At 53.8% G+C, this 16,234-nt stretch overlaps 1 protein-coding gene and 1 pseudogene across 7 annotated transcripts in view; one reads left to right on the top strand and one right to left on the bottom strand.

Annotated features, from left to right (window-relative positions):
* The window catches only part of SEMA4D (semaphorin 4D), a 135,665-nt gene that overhangs the window by 41,761 nt on the left and 77,670 nt on the right, over positions 1-16,234 (top strand). The gene's annotated exons all lie outside the window — the stretch shown is intronic.
* Positions 4,261-5,489, bottom strand: LOC111527957 (annotated as a pseudogene). Its single transcript, XR_003306646.2, has one exon. The product of XR_003306646.2 is annotated as a proliferation-associated protein 2G4 pseudogene (transcript).

Raw genomic sequence — 16,234 nt, 5'->3', positions numbered from 1 at the left:
TGCTGGGCCACAGGCTGGCCGGCCACTTCATGGGTTCGGTTTCCTTCTCTGTAACTGTGAAGAGGCACAGCCACCCTGGCAGCTTCCTCGAGGGGCGGGGCTTCCTCACCTGTGCTGGGCACACGCCTGGGTGGAGTCCTGTGCCAGGGACCCATTGGGTCAGCTCGGGGCTGGGGGTACTGTGGCATGGCTGTGCCTTTCTGCCACCCCGAAGGTGGCCTGGGCTGGTACAGGACATGTCCTTGTGCTGTGCAGGATTGTAGGCTCCAGGGGACTCACCCTGTGCAGAATGCCGCCCTCAGCCTCACACCCTGCCGTCACCATGGGGCACCGACTTCAGTTTGACACTCTCACTGGGCATGGGAGGTGCCCTCAGTAGCCCTGGGAGGGACCGTCTTTGGCTCAGCACCCACCTGTACAGGTCTCTCGTTTCCAGCTTGTTTACGTGCTCAGATGAAACCAGAAGAGAAGAGGTCATCAGAAGAAGCTGCTCTGTTTGATTTAGTGGAGGGCCCACCTGTCCAGGGCCCCCAAAGCCCACTCCTGCTAGATCTGGTGTGGAAATAGAGTAGGAAGTGAAAATCTTGGGGGGCTGACCCCGTCCGTCATACCAAGCTGTGGGAGCCTCAGCTACTTCTACGCCACCTTCTGTGGCCACTCCTGGAGATGTGGATTAATGGTTGATGCAGGTGTGTCTGTGTTAGAAGGTGTTTCCAGATGTGACTTTAGCTGTAAGAAGCAGGATATGTAAGTCCTTGTGTCCCTTTAGAAAGCCAGGTTGTGACTCCTACTGCCTCAGGGGTGCCTCTGCCCTCCTGGTCTTGTCCAGGCTGGGATCTTCCTGGCTGCAGCTTTCACATCATAGGTAGTCTACATACACAAGACCATTTGCAAAGGACATGCTGAAGATTAAGACATATATCCTATCGAGACCATCCTGGCTAACACGGTGAAACCCCGTCTCTACTACAAATATAAAAAATTAGCCGGGTGTGGTGACAGGCACCTGTAGTCCCAGCTACTGGGGAGGCTGAGGCAGGAGAATGGCGTGAACCCGGGAGGCGGAGCTTGCAGTGAGCCGAGATCACGCCACTGCACTCCAGCCTGGGTGACAGAGTAAGACTCCGTCTCAAAAAAAAAAAAAAAATAAAAGACATATATTCTAGAACTTGGGTTGAAGTGGAAGCATAAATAACTTGTAAGGGACTTTTCCCAGCATGAAGTGGCTCATATAAGCAGCTTTGCCGGCCTTTGGGTGGGGACAAAGCAGGCACTGTGGTTCCCAGTGTCACTGTGAGCCAGGCCCTCTGATGCTGGGTCCTGGAAAGAGGACAGTCTCCACAGGAACCTGACCGTCAGGGCTGTGTGTCCACCCAGCGAGGGCTGGGACCAGATGGTTCCGGGAAGCCTGGCTTAGATTGGTCTGCGGTGCTGGGGCCTTTACTGCAGGCCTGTTGGACATGACTGGGAACACAGCCTGGGGGCCATCGCCTTCCAGCAGCTTGCCCCAGAACCATGGGTATAACAGGCAGCAAAGGGCTCTGCGTCCTCAGAGGAGGGAGCACAGGTTGGCTTGGACATCTGCGGAGGGGAGCCAGAGAGCCACAGGATACAATGCTGTGTCCTGCTTGTGATTTCTTAGACCCAAACTCTTACGCTTGCATGTGCTTATAGGGAGTTGAGTGCAGAAAGTGAATTCCTTTGGGTTTGGTTGTTGTTTTGATACCACCTGCATTTAAGCTCTTCCTTCTTAATTTCTTTTTTTTTTTTTTGAGACGGAGTCTTGCTCTGTCGCCCGGCTGGAGTGCAGTGGCCGGATCTCAGCTCACTGCAAGCTCGGCCTCCCGGGTTTACACCATTCTCCTGCCTCAGCCTCCGGAGTAGCTGGGACTACAGGCGCCCGCCACCTCGCCCGGCTAGTTTTTTTTTGTATTTTTAGTAGAGACGGGGTTTCACCGTGTTAGCCAGGATGGTCTCGATCTCCTGACCTCGTGATCCGCCCGTCTCGGCCTCCCAAAGTGCTGGGATTACAGGCTTGAGCCACCGCGCCCGGCCTATTCCCTTCTTAATTTCAAACAACCCTGCAGTCTTCATAAAGTGCACTGTGTGGGTGCTGCCCAGCCTCCCTAGGGTCTGAGTGTGCCCCACTGCTTGGAGGCAGGGCTGCTTCACCTGCACTGGGATGGAGCCCTGTTCGTAGGAGCTGGGCTTTATTTTTAGCAGGTACAGTTCCACGTCTCACAGAGCTGAGAGCAGAAAGACTGTAGATTTAATTAAATGACTCTGAAAGGGGAGGTAATTACTTCTGCATGTTTCAGGAGGCCCAGGAGGGTGTCCCAGGTCCTCTGCTGCAGTCCTGTGAGGCTGTTATCTGGAAAACGCCCAGGACCCCATCCCTGGTGGGCACTCAGGGTCCTGGGCATTGCTCTGACTAATGATGAACGATGTGAGCTTTCTTCTCTGAAGCCTGGCTTTGGAGATCAGCCATGCAGTCTAGAGTGCAGCAGGTCACTGCAGAGGAAGCATGGTCAAGCTCTGCATCCCAAAGCTGCTTTAACGGACAGGACACAGGGCGTGGTGGCTCATGCCTATAATCCCAGCACTTTGGGAGGCCAATGCGGGCGGATCATCTGAGGTCGGGAGTTCGAGACCAATCTGGCCAACATAGCAAAACCCCCGTCTCTACTAGCCGGGCATGATGGCTCATGTCTGTAATCTCAGCCACTCGGGAGGCCGAGGCAGGAGCATCGCTTGAAACCAGCAGGTGGAGGTTGTAGTGAGCTGAGATCGCGCCATTGCACTCCAGCCTGGGCGACTGACTGAAAAGGTTGGGCACAGTGGCTCATGCCTGTAATTCCAGCACTTTGGGAGGCCGAGGCTGGCGGATCACAAGGTCAGGAGATCAAGACCATCATGGCTAACATGGTGAAACCTCATCTCTACTAAAAGTACAAAAAATTAGCCGGGCGTGGTAGTGGGCACCTGTAGTCCCAGCTACTCAGGAGGCTGAGGCAGGAGAATGGCGTGAACCCGGGAGGCAGAGCTTGTAGTGCCAAGATCCTGCCACTGCACTCCAGCCTGGGTGACAGCGAGACTCCGTCTCAAAAAACAAAAAACAAAACAAAACAAAAAAACAGGTCAGGACATGTAGGGTACTAGCACCATCCAGCTGCCTCTTGCACACAGGAGGGGCCAGCGGCCAAGGGTTCATTTATAGTAACCAGAAGCTTCCACACCCTCAACACACTCAGATCCATAGCACCTCCTCCTACCAGTGGCTGTGTGGGTGGTACTGCCTCCCTATGCCTCATAGGGTCCCTGTTCAGTATCCTAGCTGGACACCACACCTGACACGGAGCACCAGAAGTGTGGCTATCAGAGCCGAGATGACTCGAGCAGTTACAGAGAGTTTGCACACAGAAGGCAAGATGCACTACCTTGTTCATGACCTGCGTGCATGACATGTAGAAGGATTGTATTTTGGATGTGTATTGGGTTAGATAAAATATATGACTAAACCAAACTTAGTCTTTTTTTTAATGAGCAAATCCAAATTTATTTTAATGCCATGTCATTGTCAATGTGTTTAAAAACCTCATAAGTTAGTGGGAGCCCTAGTTTCCTGGGACAGCATGCCAGAGGTACTGACATTTGTCACCTTTCTCTACAAACCCCCAGCAATCCAATCCAAGTCCGTAGCTTCAGAAAGCCAGGAGTCATATCTTCAGTCAGTCTACTCCTCTGGTTCTCGGTTTTTCTTTCAAGAGAGGGAGATCACAATGTTTCAAACAGGGAACAAAACCAGTTGAGCTTCCAGCTCAGGTTTGTGTAAGATGGAGCGAGGGAAGACCCACTCCAGAGAAAAGGGCAAGGTGGAGATGGATTATTTCTTTACAGCTTTATGAAAATGGAAGAAAAAAGATTTAAATGAGGATCCATTTCATAGATGAGAATCGCTTCGTAAATGAAGGCTCCAGCTCCTAAAATGGGAGGGGCCTGACTGGACAGCCTGAATCAGATGAGGAGTTGGCCACACTGAATAAAAACAATTTGAAGCCAGATGAAATACTTGGGGAAAATGGAAAAGAAAGGAAAAAGCCCCAAACAGGTGGAAAAATGCTGACATCAGAGTAGTATAAAAAAATTTAACCGAGTTTTCGGTGGTGGTGGCTAATGTAGCCCTGTTCTATTGTAGGGTCACAAACTTTGACCAAGCAGAGAGTAGTAGAAAAGGCTAGAAAGACGGGCTTGAAGACAATGAATTTTGACTCCTGATTTTATTATTTGATTTCTTTTTTTCATTTAAAGTAGTCTTCTGTGGTTGGGAAGCCTCGCCTCCCAAGACCAGAGTCAGATGGAGCTGGTTGTTGTTGGAAGGGGGTGGGTTGGGGAACTGGGGTGGGGGCAGGGAGACCCCCGCTGTGCTGGCGGTCGTAGGTGGAGAAGAACTGCACTTCACAGAGTCTGGGGTGTGGTGGGAAGGGGATGAGGCAGGAGCAGCAAGCTGGGGAGATGGGACCCACCTCAGTCTCCAGCTTCATTTTCTTCTGATGTTTCCCCAGTGGTGGCATTCTCTGCAGTCTTGGAGGCCTTCTTTTTTTTTCCTTTTTCTGGGTTTTTCGACTTGCAGAACTCTGGAGGAGGGTCTTTACCTCTGCATCCTGGACCTCCATCTCAGACTTATGAAGGTCAGGCTGGAAGGGACCACTGATTATGAGCATGGAGCCACTGGGCATGAGCAGAACTGTAAATTTAAACTGGGCAGCAAATGCCCCCTCTTTCTCATAGAGAACATTAAATGGTTGCAGCAGTCCACGCTTGGGGCACTCCACCACACCCATCCGAGCCTTCTTCTCATCTTCAAATGCTCGGAAAGTAAACGGCGTAGCATCAAAATGCCTTTCCACCTCACTGAGGAAGGCACATCAGGTTTTCATTTTCAGTCCATACTGTCTGGAGGGGTCTCGTTTGTAAATAGTGGTTCTCTGTCCTGCATCCTTGGCCTTCCCTCTCCTGAGCTGACGAGAACATCCACAGCTTATGCTTCATGTACCTCAAATTCAGCTTTTTCACAGTCCTTCTTCTGCTGCTCTGTGGGATTCTGGGTAATGGTTTTTTCTCCATCGATGACGTGCTGCCTGAACTGGTGTGACAGGCATACCTTCTGTTGGCGTGCAGTTAAATGAGTGGATAACTTTGTTCCCGGCTTCTGTCACTTGTGTGTTCTGATTTCCAGGTTTGACCAGGCATAGGGCAGCTTCAGCACAATGGTGAGCTGCCTTAATAACATCTGCTTTCCTTCCTGTTATTTGGGTCCCCTGAGCTGCGTCAACCACAAAAGTATGAGCTACATTAGCGATGAAGCTGTCCGCATGGACCCCAAGGTCAATTTTTACCAAGTTACCTTCCTTGAGAATATAATCCTGGCCGCTCTTCAAAGGGGAGAAGTGACATCATACACAGTTATTTACCGAAATGCTGGTGGGAAAAGCAATACCTTTCTTCCTTTTCCTTTTTTTTTTTTTTTTTTTTTTTTTTTACGGAGTCTCTCTCTCCCAGTCTGGAGTGCAGCTGCACGGTCTCAGCTCACTGCAAGCTCCGCCTCCAGGGTTCACGCTATTCTCCTGCCTCAGCCTCCCAAGTAGCTGGGACTACAGGTGTCCGCCACCATGCCCGGCTAATTTTTTTGTATTTTTAGTAGAGATGAGGTTTCACCATGTTAACCAAGATGGTCTGGATCTCCTGACCTTGTGATCCACCCATCTCGGCCTCCCAAAGTGCTGGGATTACAGGCATGAGCCACCGCGCCCGGTTCTTCATATCCTTTTCTTCCTTGAAGATTTTCCCTGTTTCTTGCATAATGATGGCATCACCTTTCTCACTGAGGCTCAGTACTGACACACCTGAACTAGATGCTTCCACCAAGGACCGAAGTACCCTGTTGGTGATGTCGCCCCCCATCTTCTACCTGGTCATGACCAGCTCCTCGGCGATAGTTTGCTCCTGCTGCTCGTCCTCGCCTGACTTCCTCCTACCACCACCACGGCAGCCTCCTTTCCCCTGAGCCGCTGCTCTGCCTCCCTTCCCAGTCCCTCGATCCTCGAGGAGAGGGCGAGCAAAAGCCACAAACTTAGTGTTTTAGCATGACTTCTGGGAACATCTGAAATTATACCTGTGGCTTGCCTGGTAGGTGTAGGATCTAAACTGTTCTTTGGTGCCCTTGGATTTGACTTCCTCTCCTGTCCAGGCCCCGCCCCTGTAGTTGGGAGCTAGTGACTTGTAACAACCATATCAGGCTTTGAGAGTGTTTTTAGCCAGCTTTAAATGCTATTACTTTGCATGTGTGCAGACAATTACAAAATAGCCTGCTGGGCCTTACCAAATAGCCCGGTTTCACCACTGAGATTGTACGTCTGCAGGGCTCCCTGGCCTGTGCTTTCAGTGAGCACACCCATCCCCAAAAGGCCCCGTGCTATCCGGCCTTCTGTCTCCTTGTTTTCTGTGGGTAAGACTTACACAGTGGATTTGCCGCTGATTTTCCGTGTCCCAGCTGTACCCTGAATGCCTCAACGGGCGTGCTCAGCCTGCAGGTCAGTGATGGTTTGTGATGAGCCCCATCCTGCCTTCCCGTGGGAGGAGGGTCTCCATGTAACCCTTTCAAGTCCTGACCTGCACTTGCTTTGGCAGCCCCTGGGGGTCCCACTGAGGGGCTGCTCTTTATGCAGCTGCAGGACACACGCTAGAGTCCTGGGAAAAGCCCCTCAGGCACTCCCACATCTGGCCAGGCTATTTATATCCCTCAAAAGGGCCCATTTTTCTTTGCAGAGAGTGAACATGTGGGCAATGCTGTCATGCCCGCCAGTGGAGCCTGTGAAACAAGCCCTTTCATTGAATAGCTTTCTGGGTGCGTCTGACACGTTCTCATCCATGTGCAGAGGCCTCGCGGTTTTACGCCTTCTCTGCTGCCATTGTGTGGATCACTGCTCCTCAGAGTGCAGGCGGGCTGTGGCCCCCATAGCAGCCTGTTCCTGGTGCTGGGGGGCCTGGCTGGTCTGGAGAGGCATACCTTGCCTCCCTGTCTCTATCCCACATCGCTCGGGGAGGGTGGGTCCTCCATGGCCTGCCATGCTGCAATTCACTGAGCTCCTGCCCCGCGTCCCATATGCCTGGGCAGTGGGGTGTCAGCAGAGGAAATATTAGTCTACTGTGGGGGCAGACAGACCCCAAAGGAGATCAATGGGTCAGGCATGATTGCAGTTACAAGGGAGAAAAATAAAGCAGAAAAAGATGCCAGGGGCAATGGCTTACTCTTGTCATCCCAGCACTTTGATAGGCCGAGACGGGAGGATCACTTGAGGCCAGGAGTTTGAGACCAGCCTGGGCAACATAGTGAGACCCCCATCTCTATAAAAATATAGAAAATTAGCCAGGCATGGTGAAATGCACCTGTAGTCCCAGCTACTCAGGAGGCTGAGGTGGGAGCATGACTTAAGCCCAGGAATTCGAGGCTGCAGTGAGCTATGATCACACCACTGCACGCCAGCCTGGGTGACAGAGCAAGACCCTATGCAAATAAATACCTCCAAATAAAATACAAATAAATAAATACATAAAGCAGAGAAAGAGATGAGATAGGCACTGTAAGGGGAGTTGGGCTGATTGATGGAGCCAAGGCTGGCGCCATGCCTGTACCTGGGGAGGAGCACCGTATGCACGGGGGGCACTGAAGTGGGGGTGGGGAGGGCAGTGGGCCAAGGCAGAATCAGGAAGGACAGGGGCAGGAGAGGAGGTGGTGGGTTGGGGAGGTTGAGGGGGTTGGGGAAGACCCCCGGCTTCTGAGGAAAATGGGCCATGGTGGGTGTGCTGGGCACCCGGTTAGGAGGCTGTGAGGTGGTCTGGGAGAGCGGTGCTGGTGCGGGCATGGTGCAGCAGTGCCGATGAGGAGTGGCTCCCTTTGGTGCTTATTTGGAGGTGCACCAGGAGGACTTGCTGCCAGCTTGGATCTGGGGTGGGTCATGGTGTGGGTCGGGGGGCACAGAATGCCCTGGGTTTTGGCCTGAACCGTAGGAAAGATGGAGGCTCCACGTGGGCTTCCGCCTGGGCTCTCTCAGAGACGTCTCAGCTTTAGGGAGGTGAGGAGCATGATTTGGGGACACGGGAAGCTTGAGGTGCTTATTAGTGGGGAGGAGGCTGTGGGGTACCTAAGCCTGGAGTTGAGGAGACATCTGAGGACTAGCCCAGGGGTTAGTCCTGACTGGAGCTGGGGCATGGAGCTCTCCCAGGGCAGGCCCCCTCAGAATGCCCTCGCTCCTTCGCTGTCAGGTAGGGATGTGTCTGAACCTGCTCCTGCTGCCTGCTGGCCTGCAAGGGTCACAAGGAGAGACCAGCCTTCGGGGGCCTCTGTTGAGATTGGAAAGACAGATAGCGTGCGAGGGAGGGTCGGGATTTGGACTGGCTGTCGGCTGCGGTGGGAGAGATGGTCTGGGCCTGGGAGGTGAGATGGACAGATCCGCAAGGATAGGACACATGGCAGGGCTCGGAAGGGAAGGCATCTGGGGAATTGAGGGTCTCCTCTTATTTCTGCAGTCTTTGGGAGCAGCACCTATCCCACAGGGGCACGCCCAGCTGAGACTTCGAGTCCTCTGAGCTGGATGTAGTGTGAGCAGGGAGCCCGCCTGAGGCCTGAGTGCAGCGTGGCATGGGGAGGGGAAGGTGCACCCTGAGGGGAGGCACCTTCCTCCCCCGCCAGCGTGCCTGGCATACAACCCCCCTCTCACGCCTCAGTCTCCTCCTGCTGCTGCCTTGTTTTAGAAGGTGCGGCCGCCAGCGTCCAGGATGGCCCACACCCCTGCCGAGGGGAAGTGGCTGCTCCTTTGTGCAGGGAGCCTCAGAGCCCCGGAGAAGTCCTGGGAGGCAGCCTACCCTCTGCCCTCCTTGGCGGCCCGAGAGAGGCCCCGTGGTCATCATGGAGACGGGATGGTGTGTCTTGTTTTTTTAGCCCATGTTGAGTAGGGTGGGGTCATAGCCTTGTAGCAGGCCCTGTTCAGAGCCAGTCAGTCAGTCTCAGGATGTTTTTGTTCTTTGGTTTTGCCCCTTGTGGTAGGACAAATGATGGCCCCCGAAAATACCAGGTTCTAACCCCTGGAGCCTGAGAGGGTGACTTTATATATAGAGTTAGAGTCTGCAGATGGGAGTAAGTTGAGGATCTTGAGGTGGGGAGGTGATTCTGGATTATCTGGTGGGCCTCAAGTACACTCAAAAGTGTTCTTCTCAGAGGCAGCAGAGGGAGATTAGACACAGACGGCACAGAGGCTACAGTCGTGGTGGGTGTGGGGTGGATTTTATCTGCCAATTGGGCTGGGCCTCGGGGTGCCCAGGTAAGTGGTCAGGTGCTATTCTGGGTGTCTGTGTGGGTATTCCTGGGTGAGGTTGGCATGAGAATCGGTAGATTAAGGAAAGCCATGGCCCGGGAGGCAGGATGGGCAGACCCGCAGGGATAGAACACATGACAAGGCCTGGAAGGGAGGGGGTCCGGGACATGAGGGTCTCGTCTCATCTCCTGCTGGGGGTGCAGTGCTTGTCCTGCATGGCACCCCCAGCTGAGCCTACAGAGACCTCTGAGGTGGACGCAGATGCTGGGAGCATGGGTAGCGAACTCGCCTGAGGCCTGGGTATGGCGTGCAAAGTAGAAGGTGGGGTAGGAGGTGGCCCTTCCCAAAGTGAGTGGGCCTCACCCAATCCGTCGAAGTCCTCAATAGAACAAAAAGACCCGGCTCCCCGAGTCAGCGGGGAGTTCGCCTGCCTGACTGCCTGTGAACGGAAGCTTCACAGGGTCTCCGGCTTGTGGATGACAGATCCATAATCACGTGAGCCGAGCGCATAATAAATCTCTGTCTCTCCCTGTGCACGTGCTGTTGGTTCTGCGTCTCTGGAGAACCCTGACTAACCAAGGAACCACAAACCAAGCAACGCTGCTGCCAGCAGAAGCTGGAAGAGGCCAGGAAGGGAGTCTCCCCTGGGGCCTCCAGAGAGCACATGGGCCTGCTGACACCCTGATTTTGGTCAGTGAAACTGATCTCAGAATTCTGGCCTGCAGAACGTGAGGGAACACACTTCTGTTGTAAGCCATCCAGTTTGTGGTCACTGGTGAGAGCTGCCGCCCGAAAACCATACAGGCAGGGTAAACAGTGCTTCCGTGAATACCCTGGCCGTGCTCTGGATCTGTCATTCAGTGCACGGGTTTCAGGGAGCAGCGCTCACGGTCCAAAGAGCCGTGTCACTTCATTGTAATAGATCTTGCAAGATCCGTTTCTGAAAAGATCCAACAGTTCATCCTTCCCTGTGAGTGCGGGGAGCTCCCTGTTCCAGCACCTTCTCTCGGCGGTGGCGTGAGACACTATAGACCGACTTGTCAGTGTTCGGGACAGAGTGACAGCTTTGTGGCCTTGATGGCGTCCCCCCAGATCCTGGTGAGTGTCACATCCTTGTTGGATGTTCTGTGGCCGTTTGGATCTTCTGTGAATCGCCTGTTGTGTGTTGTGACCCTGTTCTGTCAGGACGTTCAGCCCTCTCTTGACAATCTCCAGGAGCCCTGGATTTGTTATAGATATTGATCTTCTTTCTTCTGCTTGGGACACATTTATTCCTAATTCTCTTCTGTGCCAGTTTCTTTTATGAATGTATCATTTGCTGTCCAGGTTAACTCATTTTATGGTCGAATGTGTCTCTCTCTTCTCTTAGGGCTGGTGGCTACCAGCGTTTTCTAAGAAGATTACATGGGTTGTCTGGGGATTTTCTGGCAGGAGTTTTCTTGTTTTGTGTGTTTGAATTAAACTCTTGAACGTGTCTAGAATGCTTTTAACATGAAATAATATGCTTGGGGTGGGGGAGGACAATTGTGTTTCCCTCCAGTGTGCCAGCACTAATTAGTCAATAATCCGTCCTTTGACCAATGAATTGAACGACAGCTCTGTGGTCTGTTAGGGTCTCATGTAAACTGGGTTCCGTCTGGGGATCCTCCTTCCCACTCGCTGGCCCACTTGTCTCTTCACGTGCCCATATCCCGTCAGTAGCGGCTGCAGAGCATGTGCTGATAGCTGGGAGGAGTCCCCTTGCGTGCTCCGTGTGTGTTGACGTGCTTTGTGAGCCGTGATGGCAGGAGTGCTCCTGCGTATGCCTGTATGTGTTTGCCTGTGTTTCTCCTTGTGACTACTGGGCAGAGCATGATAAGGGCGGGTGCACTGTAGCTGTGCTGGAGGGGCAGCCAGGGAAGAGGCCGTGAAGGTGGTGAGGGAGGCCCAGGTGAAGCAGGAAAACAGAGACCATCAGATGGATGCAGAATTCTGTCAATGGTAGTTAGGTATAATTTCTAGAAGGCAAAGTGTCCAGGACAATAAATGTGAGGCAGGTTTATTATGGGGGGAGCAATGAAAAGAGAACCGTTCGTGTCAGGGTTTGGTTTGCTTGGATTTCCTTTGGGCATGAGTGCCCTGACTCTGCCTGTGGTGGGGGGATGCATGGGCATGCAGTGGGGTGAGCTATTACTGCACCTTAGGTGTCTGTGCCTGGCCCAGGGCTGTCTGACCCTGGGCACCTCTGGCAACTGGCACTTCACAGTCCCCAAATGCTCTCTGTGCCCCGTCTTCTATGGCACAGCTCTAGCAGGGCAGGGCACACCCATGCAGGGAGCCCAGGAGGTCAGGGCCTGCAGTTACCCACTGGTGACCTCAGCCCCACCCATGCTGTGGAGGGAGGGTAGAGAGTTTCAGGTGCTGGCCCACACAGGACTTAACAGCCAGGACAGGAGGCAGCCGGGTCCTGGCCACCAGCTCAGAGGCAGGCATAGGGTGGGGTGCGGCTGAGGTGCTGCAGGGCCAGGGCTGTCTGCCACCCGCCTACCCCGGGCAGATCCTCCTCTGGCGGCGGCTGCTGGCCCGACCTGCTTCCCGGGTGGCTATTATGGGCGGGTGGAGTCCACGCTGCGCTTTACTGGGAGGGCTCATTTTCTGTCAGACAGCTGAAGGCTCCACTCTGCAGGGACAACAGGACCGTGGTACACCCGCTTTGAGGTCAGTGAGAAGGTGGACAGGGCAGCCAGGTCCTATGGGAAGGTGGCTGGAGACTGGGCCCCTGGGCATCCCGGTGGCCCTGATTAAGCTCCTTGTTTAGCCCACACACAACTTGTGGCTGCACTGTGTGTCCAGTTGAGCACTGGCATCTGTTCTTCTCCAGGGCACCTCGCGACCCGGCCTCCTTCCAGGGGGTAGTGTGGGTGGTCATAATCCCGCCACTGACCAGGAAGTCTCACTCTTGAAGCTGTGGAGAAGTGCCTAGGGGGTCTGATGGGGCTGGGCTCTGGGCTGTGAGTCACCTCCTGGGGAAAAGAGCGGCCTTCCTCCTGGGCGGCTTCAGTTCCAGGTCAGGCAGAGGCTGTGCAGCCATGCTGTAGGGGTGCAGGGGCCCTCATGCTGCTGAGCACAGTCCTGGTGGGCATCGGAGGTTGCTCTAGCCCAGTGAAGGCCCTTCAGGTCTCACAGACTGTGTGATGACAGGCTTGTCCAAGCCCAGGCCCAGGGCCCAGGTTTGCAGACGACACGGGCACATGTGTGCACCAGGGTCCTCAGCATTGACTCACATCTGCCTGAGTCTGGTGTTTACTCGCTGGGAAATGGTGAGAAGGATGGGGAGGGCCGCAGCCATGCCAGACACTGTCTGGTGCTGATCCCTTTCCAGGATGGTTGCGGTTATGAACCCCGGGAGCCCTCCCCGCCCCATGCCTGTGTCCTGCCAGCCCAGGGTGAGTAGGTCTGATTCTCTGCTAGCTGTTGGGGCCTGTGGAAGTGAAACTCATTGTCTTTTCCATTTTTACCTTGAACTCTGTGTTTCTAGCAAGTAGAGGAAGAGGACCCCGGCCAGGCAGATGGTTTATTTTTATGCATGGTTTCAGATGGTGGCCTCCCCTCCTCCCCTCCTTGCTGCTGACCATCTCGCTCTTTTGAGATGTTGCTGCTGCATGGTTTTCTTACAATTTTTTTCTATTCTACTGCATTTTGACAAATGAGGTCCGTATTCTTCCTGCAAAGCCACCATGTTTAACAGAGGACTCTTGGAACCTGGCAAGCTTGGGAAGAGCAGGTAGCTTCCTCCTCTTCTGGCAGGTGGGCCAGTGGGGCTGGAGGAGTAGGGGGCTCCAGCAGCCTCTACCATCCTTGTGGCAGCCATGGTGCCCAGGGCCTACCCACTGAGCCCCTCCCAGTGCTTTGGCTAGTGAACTTGACCCAAGCCATATGGGGCAGCAAACCGTGTCTCTGGCCTGAAGATGTGGCCTGGGCCAGGGGAAAGGGAAGGAAATAGCCCCAGCTCACTGAGTGTTGATGATGGGAAGGGGTGATCAGGAGCATGCTGAGCTCACCAGCCTGGCCATTGCTGGTCTACACATCTATAAACTGTACAAGATTTCCGGCACGTTAAATAACAGAGCCTTACAGTCTGATGGGAAAGAGAAATGTTTAAACACAGCCATGGGAAGGGTGCCTGGTGAGGCACTGTCAAAGGTGGACATGGCCGTGAGCCCCTCTTGCCAGCCTCTAGCCCTCTGTCCACGCGGTGGGGCCTGGAGTTGCTGGGCTTCCCTTTCACTTAGATCAGAAGCTGAAGTTGAACAGTGTGGGGTGGGACGGCAGTGTGGGAGGGGCGTTAGGGCCCAGGCAGGAAAGCTGGACGCAGAGTGGTTAGACAGGTATTAGGGGCTGAAACGACAAAGAGGGTACTGAGGACACCCCGGGACAGAGCAGCCACGGCCTCCAGTGAGGACACCCAGGGACAGCGCAGCCACAGCCTCCAGGCAGGTCCCAGGAGCCCTGAGGAGGAACATGGGGTGGTGGGGAATTGGTCCCCTCCCTACCTGCTGCCTCCAGGCTGCCCTTGCTTCCTTCCCATGGTCTGTGGCATTCTGATCCTGACACAGTGATCTGGGGGTGGCCCATCATGTGGGAACGGGGGCCTGGCCCATGCAGACATCTCCAGCCAGAGCTCAGGGTTGCCTCTGCCATCATCACTTCGGCCACATCCCCTTTCCTTCTGATCCCAGACACGTTGGGCTCTGTCTTGCCTGCTGTTCTGTCTGCCTGGGAAGCTAATGTTGTTGGTGCCCAATTCCTGAAGAGTCCTCCCTGATGGCCCGTCCACCACGCGAAGCCGTGGAAATTGCCCGCTGCTGGGAGGAACAGTGCCACCCGGCCGAGTCCTGCACGTGTGTGGAAGCGGAGGCCAGGGGTTGGTATTCGTAAGGTCTGGGAGTTTGGTTGAAGGCAGATCTCTCAATGTGGGTGGCCGGTCTGATTTGGATTGGGACGTGTTTACAGTGTGTAATAAAGACTTTAAGATCAGTGGACACAGCAGAGGGCGTGAAGCCAGCCTGATGGTGGTTTGCTGAGGGAGCAACTTGCGCAGGGGAGTGGCTTGTTCTTAGAAGGACTCCCTGGGTGAGCAGGTCAAACGACTTTCAGGAGCTCTGATCAGTCAAGTTGCATGCTGCTTTGCCCTCTTGGGTGGAAATGTGCTGCAGTAGTCCAGTTAAAGTGTACTTGTGCAGTTCTGACACCTCACCCTTCAGGTCCAATTCAGCCTCCTCACCAGGCCAGCTTGTCTCCTGTAGTTTTCTTGGCACCCTGTGTTTCTACTCAGGACTTGTCACAGTGTGTCATCACACACACGCAAGCACACGCCGTGGGACAGTGATGTCTTGCCCACTGGATGGTTTCCATAGGGTGGAGCCAGCCCCACTTTGCTCTGCTGGCACTTAGCACGGTGCCTGGCACGTAGCAGGTAGTTAGGAAACATTTGCAGAAGAACATGAATAAGTCTTGCATGAGGTGCCAGGGAGCTCAGAGGAGGAAGCGGCCTCCCTTTTTCCCAGGAGACCAGGGGACGCTTTACCCAGAAGGGCCCCGCTGCTGTGGAGAACGCAGCCTCCCTGGGGGCTGAGTGTGGAGGGCAGGCAGAGGGCAGGGCCCAGGGGCCAGGGTGGTGGGAACAGATGGCATTGTGAGGGTAAAGGGTTGGGATTTTAAGCAAAAGGCTGCAGAGAGCTGTTGAAGGCTTTTTGGCAGAGGCATGTCAAGACCAGATTTGGAATTTTGACATATTCATGCAGCTATACCATCGGGGTGGGTGAAAGTGTGGGTGGAAGAAGGCGCAGGGGCTGGAGAGGCGTGGGAGGGAAGGCGGTGTGGTCACTGCTTCCTGGCACGGGCGGGGAGGGAGCCTCAACTGGGTCTGTGGGGCGGAGGAGCCGGCACCACTCCAGGGCTCGTCCTGGGTGGGTGTGGGTGGAGGTGCTGCAGCCCGGGTGGCTCCCAGGGTGAGGGTCAGGCTCACAGGGAGGACACTAGGCCACTTATCGTGGCTCCATTCTCTGTGGACTGTCCTTGGTGGAACTAAGAGCAGGCAGGTCTCCATGTGTCCTGGACACGGCTCCTGACCCAGCAGGTGTGTCCACTTGTCAGCTGTGGTGAGGGTGATTGAGGGGCGGCGTGCCAATGTAGACTGACTACATGACTCAAGTGAGTGAATGCTTAAATTGCCACTAAGATGTGGTAATCCTGACAGTGGGTCGGTCGGTTTCCATTCAGCTAAAACTTGTGCAGTGGGGGCATCGCTGACTTTTTTTGTAAAGAGAAAATGACCTGTAAATAGGCTTTTAAAAATAGACACTTGGTATTGCTTTTTTTGTAAATCAGATTGACCTGTCACTCTGGGGTCCGGCCAGTAGCGATGGTCTTTAGACCGGTCAGCCGCTGGCTGAGCTAACACCTTTTAGATGGAAATGGAGTAAATGCTGCGCCACATTGTTTGTGTGGGTGGCGAATGCAGGTGTTAGCTTCTTTGCATAATTAAAAACCTTAATTTTTTGTGAAATCTTTAATCACAGAAGAAATGCTACTTTCCAATTTGAGTGTTTCTGTTAATACTACCATTGCTTTAAGAAAATTACCTTCACGGCTCATTACTTTCCTGGACAGTTTACAGGCCAGAGTGGTCTCCACTCAGCCACTAGATCTTAGAGGATTCTAAGAAACCCTATTCGTTAAGCCAGGTAACTCATATATTCTGAATCTATAAACATGTCTGAAAATTGTGAAGCATATTGTAGAGTTTAAAGAAGTTCTTAATAATACATACATTGTGCTGGGTGTGGTGGCTCACGCCTGTAATCCCAGCACTTTGGGAAGTC

The sequence above is a fragment of the Piliocolobus tephrosceles genome, chromosome 14 (assembly GCF_002776525.5).
Source record: "Piliocolobus tephrosceles isolate RC106 chromosome 14, ASM277652v3, whole genome shotgun sequence".
Taxonomy (NCBI): Eukaryota; Metazoa; Chordata; class Mammalia; order Primates; family Cercopithecidae; genus Piliocolobus; species Piliocolobus tephrosceles.
Note: the sequence above shows the minus strand (reverse complement) of the source record. Positions and strands in the feature narration are given on the sequence as shown.